The sequence below is a fragment of the Tachyglossus aculeatus genome, chromosome 17 (genome assembly GCF_015852505.1).
Source record: "Tachyglossus aculeatus isolate mTacAcu1 chromosome 17, mTacAcu1.pri, whole genome shotgun sequence".
Classification (NCBI taxonomy): Eukaryota; Metazoa; Chordata; class Mammalia; order Monotremata; family Tachyglossidae; genus Tachyglossus; species Tachyglossus aculeatus.
Window position 1 is genome coordinate 24,828,978 of NC_052082.1, and position 13,475 is coordinate 24,842,452.

At 39.0% G+C, this 13,475-nt stretch overlaps 1 protein-coding gene across 1 annotated transcript in view; it reads right to left on the bottom strand.

Moving 5' to 3' along the window:
* GPC6 (glypican 6) overlaps positions 1–13,475 on the bottom strand; it is a 772,215-nt gene that overhangs the window by 356,946 nt on the left and 401,794 nt on the right. The window lies entirely within an intron of this gene.

Consider the following 13,475-nt stretch of genomic DNA (forward strand, 5'->3'; position numbering starts at 1 on the left):
TTAAGCTCAACATGTTTACAACTGTATTCCTCATCTTTGCTCCCTAAGCATTCCTCTACCCTCATAGAATTGCCCTCCATTTCTGAAGAAGACACCAAGGAGGGTGAAGTTGACCTGTGAACGCTTGTTTGAAAGAGTCAATACAGGATCCCTAATCCTGGCCTCATTATGAATGCAAAAAGGCTGTCCCTCACGCTGTAGATGTTTATTGTTTAAAGTACCTGGAGTTGTTTCCTCCTTTTCCTTCTTGTCTCTCCTTCAAAGAGAGTCACTGCCTTCTTGATGGGAGTTTGCCATGCTGGTCTATCCTCACCGAATGAATCCCAGTTTTCAGCTGAGATGGATTATCGCCTGAGGCTTTGTTCTGCCTTGACCTTAAAATGCTTTCTCTGTACTCCTTCCTTGCAATTTCCCAATTGCAGCTCTGCTAACAGAAACTGCTTGGTGATACTGCTGCTGCTGATTCTCCTACCGTAGTGGTGTGAAGGTGAGCGTAATTTCAATGCTAGGAACCTGAATAGCTTTCAGAACGTCATTCTTTGTGATCTTGTCTTGCCATTTGGTATTGATGAACGGCCCTTAGGTGATTCTAGTAGAATTATTCAAGGACCCAGATTGGTGCTTGGGTATGATTCCGGTCTCAGTTTTGGGGAAGGTTGGGTGAAATTACTTACAGCTTTATAAACCTATAATTTAGTCTAGAACCTGATGCTACGCTGCTGCTCACTCTGTTTCCTATTCCCTCAAAGGATGCGCTGGCCTTCTTGATTCTGTTTTCCAACTCCACTGTACACTGCCTGGCACATAGTAAGCTCTGGAGTCATATTCATTTTGATTAAGGACTAGCAATCTCAATTTTTTTTATTTGAATATATAACATTTACAGCTCCTGAAATGATTTTAAACATCTTTGAGTTTTGTTTTATAGACCGTTTTCTAGTATATAGTAATACTTTTCCTCTCACTGTTAAGTGTTTCAGTTTAACTTTTCAGACTCAAGTTTTGTTCCCATTTCCATCATTTAAAAAAAAGTGATAATAAGCGGAGGAATTTTTATTTTCCCCATTTGAAAAATGGTTTCTTATTTAGGCCTGAAATTATCACGTGAACTTCTACACTATGGAGGCTTGACTTTTTTGGGTAAAAATACATTTATTTTAATTTATATGCAAAATTCTACTTCTAGGAATTAGAAAATGAATAAACAAAGCACTTGGATGAAGATGGCCAGAGATTTTAGTGTCATATGGAAGTATCATCAATTGTAATGATAAATGAAAATACCAAGCCAAAAGAAAATTCAAAAAGTTTTACAGTAGTTCTCTGAGCATCTGAGAGAGTTTTAAAACAAGTTATTAAAAATAAATGAGTTATTCCAAAAAAAACCCTCAAAAGATGAAAAACCTGAGGATGAAAAATAAAATAATTTTGTTTGCCAAGGTCAAAGTAAAGCATGTTAAATTTATGGGGAGCTCCAACTGTGCTTCCCTACTAGAATTCATAGATGTGTTTTAAGGACCAGACTACTAACAATAAATACATCGGGAAATTTCATACAAAATAAGTTAACATTTTAAAAAATTAATAGAGAAAGCAGGGGAGGGAACAACTTGGGTGAAAGGTGTTGGCTGAATAAGACCGACCGTTAAAGTTCTTGAAAGTTCCTGCCGTCAGTATTTCATCAGTATTTCATCAGGTGACATGGAATGCAGACAGGTAATGCAGATGGTCTTTCATGGAGGGGTCTGGATCCGGAGGCCTATTAAATCATTCCTAGGGTTGATTCCTAGTCTTCCCTAGGCTGCTGATTTCCAGCGTCTTCCAATGGATTCCAGAATGTACAGCTTGGAAGATGGCTAATGATAAAAATAGGTTTATATCCTTATTCTGAGGAAGTAGCGATGCCTCCTCATTGCTTATGTGTTCAGGCTTCTCCTACTGCAGATGCCACTGGCCTTTTATAAATTCATTCATTCATTCAATCATATTTATTGAGCGCTTACTGTGTGCAGAGCACTGTACTAAGCGCTTGGGAAGTACAAGTTGGCAACATACAGAGACGGTCCCTACCCAACAATGGGCTCACAGTCTAGAAGGGGGAGACAGACAATAAAACAAAACACGTAGACAGGTGTCAAAATCGTCAGAACAAATAAAATTAAAGCTATATGCACATCATTAACAAAATAAATAGTAAATATATACAAGGAAAATAGAGTAATAAATCTGTACAAATATATATACAGGTGCTGTGGGGAGGGGAAGGAGGTAGGGCCAGGGAGATGGGGAGGAGGAGAGGAAAAAGGGGGCTCAATCTGGGAAGGCCTCCTGGAGGAGGTGAGCCCAAATATTCCTTTTTTCACATTTGCCTCCAAGTAATATTCATTCATTCAATCGTATTCACTGAGGGCTGCGTGCAGAGCACTGTACTAAGTGCTTGGAAGAGTACAATACAACAATAAACAGTCACATTCCCTCCCCACAATGAGCTTATGTTACATGGCAACAGAACTATTGACCAATTCATACCCAGATATAATCCTGTTCTCTCCTGGGAAAAAAAAATATGGAGAACAGAACTCCTCACTGTTGGAATATATAGGGTTCAATGCACAATTCAAGTAGATTGATTAGCCAAAGTACTTAACTGCCCAAATTCAGAGTGCACCTGAGATGCCCTGTGACCTGACCGATACAGGAAAGTGCAGCAACTACTAAAGAAAGTGATTGCCCTGAAGAGTTCATGGTAAGGTTAGCTAAGTGAGAGTTGAAAATACCATCTGACTCTTTTCTCATCAACTTGGAAGGAAAAGAGGGCTGCGTGGTAGCTTTAGTCCTGCTCAACTTATTCTGGGCTTGAGAATGAAAGAATATGCTTTTAGACCACAAGGAAATTCTTCTTATTCAGTAGGCTTTGAGCCCCAGAGAAAGCTTTTGAAATAATCATCCTCAAGCTTCTTTGAAGGCGATTATGTCCTGATGAGCTGTCCTTTTCATTTGAAGAAGACTCCACTGAAGAAGTTCCCTATGAAGATATATATACCAAAGTCATGCAGATAACTGCAAATGGATCTGTGGATTGGCAGTATTTATTTATTGATTCATTATTCATTGATTCATTGATTCAATCGTATTTAATTATACCAAGTTATTCTCTGTAAGTCTTTTACTTCATTATACATATGTAACAGGGTGAGAATGAAAATATTCTAAGAGACATTGGGAGCTCACATGCATGACATTGCATTGATACTGATATTAACTATTGATACCAACTCACATTTAAAAGAGATGGTATTCTAAGAAGAAATTGAATAATCTAAGAAGATGTTAAATAGCCAGAAACTTTTGACATAGGAACAGGATTTTCCTCATAATTTAATATCTTTGCTGGATTAACACAGTAAATAACCTACTCACTGTTCTCATCTCTCTCACTGTCAATCCCTTGGTTCACACTCTCCCCTCATCTGGAAATTTCTGGCCCTTCACCTCTTAAAACCCCTTCTAAGATGACTTTTCTAGGTGGTCTTTGATTAGTTCCTCATCTCCTCAACTCCAAGTACCCTTTTTCCCATTTTAACATAGCATGACCCAGTGAAAAAATCATGGACTTGGGAGTCAGAAAACATGGGTTCTGATCCTAGTTTTAGTACTTAATAAATAATAATAATAATAATGGCACTTATTAAGTGTTCTAAGCACGGGGCAAGGTTACAAGGTGATCAGGTTGTCCCACGGGGGCTCATAGTCTTAATCCCCAATTCACATATGAGGGAACTGAGGCCCAGAGAAGTTAAGTGACTTGCTCAAAGTCACAGAGCTGACAATTGGCGGAGCTGGGATTTGAACCCATGACCTCTGATTCCAAAGCCCGGGCTCTTGCCACTGAGCCACGTTGCTTCTTGCCCACTCTGTGAACTTGAACAAGTTACTTAGCTTCTCTAGGCCTCAATTTCATCATTTATAAATGGGGTTTCGATACCTGTTCTTCCTTTTACTTAGATTGTGAGTCCCATTTAGCAGAGGACTGTGTCCAACCTGATTATCTTTTATCTATCCCACTGCAGTACATTGCTTGGTACATGCTTAACAAATACCATTATTACTCTTATTTGTATCCCCCAGGCACTTGTCATCAACCCCTAAAGCACTTAGATATTCATTCTATCTCCTCACAAGTAGAGCAGTTATGCATATTTTTAAAAATTCTGTTGTGTCCCCCTGTGTAATTTACTTTGTCTCTCCCACTAGTTTGTAAGACCTTGAGGCAAAGAACGTGTCTACTGTATTCTGTCACACACTTAGTAGAGTGGTCTGCACTACTGATTGATTGTATCAATTTACTTTTTTCTTGGTGGTGGGAAAAAAAATAACTATTAATATGTGTGTGTGGGTTTGTGGGGAGTAGATATGTAGGTATAAATGTGTGGCTTCAGACCACACAGGGATGCAGCACTTATGATTTTTACTTCAGGTCGATTCAAAAGAAAAATAAAGACATATGTCAACGGTCTTCATGATATTTGAAGAATGTCAATAGATCTGGCTCTGGCATATTCTAAAAAAAAATAACTAGCTTATAAAGTTTATCAAGATGCTTTCACAATGCTATGGCTGTGTGAAATCCTATGTTTTTGTATGTGGGCGAAAGTGACAGGCACTCCTTCCTGCCTTGCTTGAATGTAAGGAAAGATTCTTGCTGTGACGATGGTTTCGTTCCTGAAGCCAGCTACTGAGGCAAGTTTGGAGATGGAAATAGGGAAGAGAGGAGAGGAGAGGAGAGGAGAGGCGAGTCAGGAAACACCACCTAATCACCATGGAGGTTCTCTTGATTCCAGGCACCAGCCATCTCCTTCTCTTCTTCTCCTCTCCCTCTTCCAAGACAAAAGTTCACCCAGCCCCCAGAACTCCCCTACATTTTTGCTTAGCCTAACCAGATCAGGAGGCCCCAAGGCTGCTTGTCATCCATTCTTCCTGGCCATCCACTATTCTTGAGCTTAGAAGATGAATCGTTTGAAAGACTCAGTGAGCAAATATAAATTCTGGTGCATATTCCAGTTTTTTAGGACAAATTCCCAAACCAAGGTCTCTGACTTCCAGTGGCTCAGTATAGTCAGGTCCTATACTAACCCATTCTTTATTAGTCTGCTAGCTTTGTGTAGGCAAAACAAAGGAGAAAAACACTTTTGGAGGAAACAATGGTTCAGTATGGTTTGCAAATGCCCATGTCTTGGAAGTACAACGACATTTACTAAGCAATGGAAGAAACAGTGCAGAAAAATGATCAAATCCACTGGCCTGATGATAAACTCGAGGTCATGGCCCCGATTTATCAGGAGGCCTTATCTCACCTGCACATAGGCTATAATGTCACCAACATTTCACCGTCACCCAACCCTATAACATATTTGTTCATATCTGTAATTTAAATGTCTGTCCTTCCCTCCTTGAAGGCAGGGATTGACTATGACGACTGTTTTGTATTGCACTCCAAGTAAGCATTCAAATAGCCAGCTTGAATGATCTATCACCAATGGGAAATTCTCATCCCCAAATGTCTTTAACATTCCGATTATTTCAAAAGTTCTAATCTTCAAGTCTAAACCCTATTCAATACTGTTTGGTTGCAAAATTTTATGTAATGAAAATTTTCTGAAAATTATCCACAGTATCATTTTCTAATGTGAATCTGTGAGATAAAGAATTCTCTAACCATGAATTAAAATACACACTTTTCTTTTTACAATGTTAGGCTAAGATGGCTACACTATGCCAAAATATATACTTAACAGCACTGAGAAACAGAGAATTGTCATTTTCTTGCTCTTGGTTCCAACTTCATAGCCTGAGAATTTCTGGCAGATTATCAAAAATGAGGCCATGCCAGTCAAAGGATCTCTGCTAATGCTGTTTACCAAACACTCTACCAGCTGCTCTTCTAAAGAAAATTACAGCCCAGTATCATTTTCCCTGTAAAATAGGGTTTACATGCACAAAAGTTATTCCACCTCTTATATATCTTTTTCTTAGACTTTACTGTAGTTGAGGCATGAAAAAGATCTTTTACGGTGTAACGGGGCAATTTTCAGGATTCTGTTGTGTCAGCTCACTTTAACCAGAATCCAATATTTTAACATTTTTACAGTTCCAGTTGCCATTATTTAGAAATCATAGTAATAGAATGCTTTTATGATCTTTTTGATATAAAATATAAAATGATACCACTATAAGTTGACCTCATTTGCTCAGGTGGTGTCAAAATTTTTGCCAAGGGCACTATATAGCTCAAGTGTTAGGAAATAGTTCTTAACCATGTGCAGCTAAACTTGGGAAGAAATCTTTCAGGAAGTTTAGTTAGCTTCACAATAGATCGTTCTTTCTCTATGACCGCCTCCAGAATCTTGCATAGATAATCTTGAATTCTGAACCATTTGAGGTTCAATTTCAGCCACTATTCCAGTGGCATTAATTATCTGAAAATAATACCAGACATGTTTACAAAGACCCTGCAAATGAGTCATCAGGAAGGACCAGAAATTGACAATGTGCCACCTGAAATGATCAAGTTGTCAAGGATGACACTGATATAAAATCCCTTGCCACTGGAGATGAACCAGAATAACACCAAAGGGCTGAACATGAGCCAGATTTGATTTGTCACTTTGTTGCTCTTATTTTGACAACATTTCACTGAAATTGTCACATCTGTCAAAAGTCTGTTGGAAAATTAAATGTAGCAAAGAACACCAAACAATCATATATTCTAGTGCTGTGTATGGTGGGATTTTCCTACAGTGAGTCATCAGCCAGAAGCAACAATGAAGTGTCACAACAATCACAAAGATACCATCTGCTTAAAGGCAATGATCCAAAGGAAAAAAGAAAAAAAACAAAAACATGCAACTTTCTGTGTTGGCAATTCATCAACCTATTATTTACTTCTTTTAATGGCCATATATTAAGATCAAAGCACTTCAATTTTTCCTGGAGCTTCTATTAGAGGCACGATAATACACATAGGCAATTATAGCATTTTGTATTTATAACATCTGCTACAACCACAGATTTAGTGCCCATTTCCACTTCCTTCATGGGTGCAACTGAGTTTGAAAATTGGAAGGCATTTGCGTTACATGAATCCTCACACCTGGTTTGTCCCTGAGGCACTGAGCCACAGGATATTTCCATTTCACCCAAAAGTAGTGCAAAACAAATACAATTCCTGCAAAAGGAATGACCTAATATTTAGAATTGTTTTGGTTAAACTAGAAAAGTCTGAGTTTTCAATACTAATATTATTGACACATTGGCCAGTCTCCAGTTACTGCTCCAGTCCAGAGCTGTTGTCCCGAGTGAGTGCTTAGTGGAGGTAAATGGAGGCTAGAGGTTCAAGGACAAGTACTATGACTAAAATGATGGATTTATGTGGGTGCGACCTTTCACTCTTGATCAAAGTTCATAATGTGGGGAAATGTTTGTCAGTTGAGGAAGAAGGGTGTGCTTTCAAAACTTCTAATCAGGTCTTTCAAGGAAATTGCACAGAAGGAAAAAAATCACTTGAACCAAGAAGTAAAGGTCTTGTGGCCTCTATTTCCTAGAAACCAGTGAAAAGAGCACGGCACTGGGATCCTACTGGCCTCCTATGTGACCTTGGGAAACTTAGTCTCTCGATATCATTTTCTTCATCTGGTAAATAAGACATATCGTGAGCCCCGTATGGACAGAAGATATGTCCAATTTCTTAGCCTTCTATCTTATCCCAGTGCCTACCATATAGTAAGGGTTCAATCAGTGTTATTTTTATTGGGACTTTCTGGAAATAGTTGGCATTCTTTTCCAGGAGTGGAAAGCTACATCCACAGCTGGGGTGCGGTGGGGTGGCGCAGTTAAAGTTTTAAAAAAGTGATGACTCAAAAAGTAATACTGACGATATTGGTAATGGTTTACTTTAATCTTCCAAAGTTATAAAATTATATAGAAAATGAAAAGTATGAGAGTACACTGACAATGCACAGCCAACTGTCTATCTGTCTATTAGTATCAGGAAAAAGGACCACAATTATCACCAAAACAATTCAAAATCAGTTACCAAGCCACAGACAGGCAAAGAGATAGCCCCTAAAAAAACAGCATGACTTGCAGCAGACTGAAAGGCAAAGTGTGGCAATGATGGGGAGTCACACTTCATATCGAGTTGGAAGCTTATAAAGACTGTTGTGATATCAACTCTCTACGGCTGTGAGTCTGGGATCTACAACAGAAAAAGCAATCCAGTTTCTCGGGCAGTCCTGTGGGCATCACTGTACTCTATTCAACATGAGATGTCAGCAGATTACCAATAATGAGGTACTGTAAGTGGTCAGCTCACCGGCACAGAGGCAAACTTCATAAGCAAACGCTACTTCACAAGGTGCAACATGAAAGCAAAAACTGGATGACAACAGGATATCCAAGCAAGTACTGTATGGTGGGCTTAAAAGGTGTCACACGGGCAGATAGGGTAGAGTAAAATTTAAAGGCAGTTTAGAACAATCTCAGAAGTGTGAAATAGCAACTGGGCTGATGGAACTCACTACAGCAGCTGGTAGGCAGCAACTGGTAGAGGTGTTATTCTCTCTGAGTAAAGGCTTCACCAAAAACAGGATTCTGAGACAGAACAGCTCCAGTTTGGGACAAAATCATTAATGAAGTATTCTTAAGTGTAAACAATGTGGGAGTTACTGTCCATCATGCATTAGTCTTTTCAGTTACATCTGTACACTCGGAAAGGATCCCAACTACTAGCATAAACTTCAAGAATGAATGATGATTTCTCACCCTCTAAAATAACATCGAGTTTGTAAAGTGTTGGTCACTGAATCTTTATGGAGAATAATGGCTTGAATTTATTTTGAGGGGAGCAGGTAGGAACACATCTTGATTTATCAATGGTATTCATTGAACGCTGTACTAAGCACTGGATTCACAAAAATCAACAAGTAAGTACAAAAACTAACCTACCAGTTCACCAATGGAAAAAAAAACACAACCGCAAAAAAATAGCACTAAGGTCCAACAAAGTCTAAAATAACTGACACGAATTACTTCAATCAAGTTTATCCTCTAACAGACCTCTCCACAGAGACTGTGACATACTGTTTCAATTTAAAATAATTCAGTTTAAGAATATCAAGTACCATTTCTATTTACAAGTGACAGCTTTTATAGCTAGCTATGACTTACTAGAATAGTGAATAGGTTGATTCGTAAACAAGGGAATAACCACCACTCCCCTTTATCTTTTTCATAAAGAAGTTGAGAAATGATATAATGGAGTAAAATGCTTACAAACTCCTTCTAGCTTTAAAGAGGCAAGCAAGAGTGACTTAACTTTACAGTAAAAACTGATAATGTGTTAGTTAAAGTTGGGAACTCCCGCAATAACATGCAACTGGTTTTCAAAAATTTCAAAAATTTTTTGTGAAATATTTGAACTTCTGAAAATGATTTTAACTTCAAGAAAGCTTCAGACATTGAATGATTAGCTGCTTTTATGTCCATCAGTTAGGCTGCCTATGACAGAGGCAGGTAAAATCTGTCATGACCATTTCCCAGAAGCCAGAAAAACATAGTAAATAGGAATCTGATAGACCAGGACAACACACTGCTGATGTTTATATCAATCCTCAGACATGGGCCTGCTCTAAAGATCACAGTTGTCAATTCCTCAGGGGATTCAAATCAATCAATGGTATTTACTGAATGTTTCATGTGTGCAAAGCACTGTACTACATGCTTGGAGGAATTCAGTACAATAGAGTTGGCAGATACAATCCCCGCCTCTAAGAAAAATACATTCTACCATCTTCACCCCATAGTCTTTCAATCAGGCTCATATAAATAAACTGAGACATCTAATTTCCCACATTGGGGCCACAGCCTAAGAGAGAGATTATTTAATCCCACTTTTACAGTTGAGAAAATTGAGGCAGAGAAGTTAAGTGACTTAACCAAGGTCAAATAGTAGGAAAGTGTGGAGCCAAGATTAGGTCTGAGGTCCACCGACTCTAAGGCCTGAGTTCTTTCACCTCAGTCATGCTGCTTCTCCAACTGACAAATGTGAGAGGATACACTGGTCCCTGTTGTTGGGTAGGGACTATCACTATATGTTGCCAATGTGTACTTCCCAAGCGCTTAGTACAGTGCTCTGTACACAGTAAGCACTCAATAAATACGATTGAATGAATGAATGGTCACAGAGATCTTATATCTGCACTGGCTGTCAGAGCCTGACACATGCAAGAAAGCATGTAGCCTGGGTTTTCAAACACCCAGGCTGAATTTCAGTCATAATTCAAAATAAGGTCACCTGTAACTCAAGTTCAGAGTGAGTGGTTTCATAAGGATATGTACTATCCATACCCTAACCAGGCTCCGAGGTTTTGCCAGCCCTAGCTCCAAACCGATGCTTCCCAGAAGGAAGCGAGACAGCAGCCAAGGATGAAGTAACAGACACAAAGGTCAATGTGGAGAACTAAGCCATGAGAGCAATGATAGAAGTATCTCTCAAATTGCTCTCTTCCTTTATTTTGATTATCAACTGAAAATCCATAAAATTACCATTTTGAAATCTTACAAGTTTGCAAACACTTCACATTGGTATTCATTATAGTGACAAAAATGCACACTGCCTCAGCCACACCCCACTTTACAAAATCACCCATTGTCCACTGACCTTCATTTGATGCTCCCTCTATCCCTAAGATGAAAATGCAAGTTTGACACTACTTTCATAGTGCATGTACCTAGAATACTGGTATTAAATGCTTACTATGTGCCACACACTGTACTAAGTGTTGTGGTGGATACAGACAAATCGGGTTAGACTCAGTCCGTGTCCCAACTCTATTGTACTCTCCCAAATGCTTAGTGCATTGATCATGATGGTAATACAAAGTACGTGAGTGGCAATGTTAACAATGTAGGAATGAGATCAGTGTTGGACAAAGAAACTAATACTGTCCACAAAAAAAAGCTCATGTCTCCCCCTCTAGATTGTAAATTCACTATGGGCAAGACCATGTCTCCCAATTCTGTTGTACTGTAGTCTCCCAAGAATTTAGTACAGTGCTCTGCACTAAGTGCTCAATAAATGCCATTGATTGATTCATTTCCATATGAATGATGTGTGTCAGTCTAACAATGATTTATATATATAAATCCTTTTGGTATGTTACTTTTTCCTTGGCTGCTGTCTCGCTTGTAGTGAACACCAAGACTGCCCAATATACAATGTATATACAATGTTTATTGTATATATATACAATATACAATGTTTATGACTATCTATGGTTCCAGACATTATGCAGCTGACAGGATGGGGCTTCCTGAATATTAAGCCCCTGGCTTCCCTCATTATTGTGGAAAAAGATAGCTTTGATTCACTTCAAATGATCAGTTGGAACTGAAACAATATTAAACATTTATTAAGCTTCACTGAAGTGCCAGACTTTGGACCAAAGTTAAAAAATAAAGCCCCTCTGCAATAAACTCACAATCAAGAAGAATAATGCATTCCATTTTTTTCCTTTTGTGGAATTCGCTACTATGCACCAAACACAGTTCTAAGCACTGGGGTGGGTCCAGGTTACTTGTTTGACACTGCCCCTGCCTCACATGGGAGAACAGGTATTTAATCCCCATTTTACAGTTGAAGAAACTGGTACACAGAGAAGTTAAATGACTTGCCCAAGGTCATAAAGCAAGCAATTGGCAGAGCCAGGATTAGAACCCTGGTCCTCTGACTTCCACGCTCATGGTCTTTCCACTAGGCCATGATGCTTCTCTACGGTTCTTTTCTTTGATGCTATTATTAATTAAATGTACAGGTATACAGTTACATGTTATGGATGAAGAAATGAGTTAAAGGCTTCTTTCAAGGCCCTTGACAAGTCAATAGTAGATCTGGCAATCTCTACGATTGCCAGAACCAGATCACTGACTTCAATATTCTATTCCTTGACCAATAGATTTCAATTGATACGGTTAAAGCAAGTTTTCTCAACGATTTTCAGATATAGGTTGTGTCTCCTAGTTTTACTTGCCCTCAAATGAAAATAGGATTATTCCTTTCAATATGGATCTTTGGTTTTTGATCCTCTTTCGGGCTCTTTACAATGATGGGATTGAGATATCACAGACTATTAAATCAGGGTATTAACTTCACAACTTACTGAAGCTGATAGCCAGAATAAAGAGTTCCTGAATAATTAGAAAATTGTAATCTATGCAAATTAGTTTCTTTGACCTTCATACATTTTATTCTCCTGGGAAGAGATGTTGGCCTTTCTCATCAGTTAAGTACCATCCCGAACGTGGGGTCAAAACTGCTGGGATTTTTCTCCCACCATACGGGGTATTCCTCTACTGGATCATGAAGAAGAAATAACTGTCTAGTCCAGGAAATTATCAATAACATATGTAATCCTATGGTTTAAAAATTATTTCCATGATTGCGTAGGCTCTCTAAAATCAGTCTCAGCCACATAATGGTTAATTATCAGCATGTTGATAGTTTTGATGGCCACATGGAGGAAGTTCTGACAGAAGATATTAGACCTGATGGCCAGAATATCATGTATCCTGAAGAATGCATCTGCAGATTAGTATCAAAGTTTGATGTTTTTTCCTTCAAAAACATCCTCACCCCACTAAGATAAAGGGAGTGACACTTAGTGTGGATGAAAAATGGAGAGAGAGTGTAATCAGTCAGGCTGACAGCCTCTGTTTTGGAATTCCTTAAGTCCTCAAATGAATACAAACTCACTGGGGTTTTAATAATAATTATGGTATTTGTTAAGCGCTCACTATGTGCCAAGCACTGTTCTAAGTGCTGGGGTAGATTCAACGTAATCAGGTTGTCCCACGTGGGGCTCACAGTCCTAATCTCCATTTTACAGATGAGTAGAAGTTAAGAGGCTTGCCCAAGGTCACACAGCAGACAACTGGTGGAGCTGGGATTAGAACCCACTACCTCTGATTCCCAAGCCCATGCTCTTGCCACTAGGCCATGCTGCTTCCTGGGAGGATGGTGAAGAAGTGTCCAAGATGTTCCCAAGAAAAGATTCAGGGCCCAAAACTCAGAAACATTCAAGAAGCAGAAGGTAAGTGAAGTGTCTGGGTCCTGTGCTACCAAGCTGGTAAGAGGCTCCATCCCAAATTGTTTGATTTCGCTGCTTGAGGGCAGGGATCACGTCTACTAACTAACCCTTGCACAGAGTAACCACTCAATGAATACTCTGGATGAATTAATCTGTTATCATATTGGAAAAAAAGAGGGAGCCATGAACTGGCTGTCACTGAGCCACATTCTATGTTCTTTCCCAGACACTTACCAAAGATCACTAACCAGTTATCTATGACAAAGAGTTAAAGCCCTCCCACTTGTTACTACAGAAGCATCGCCTTCTGAATTGAAGCCCGTTTATGGTGCC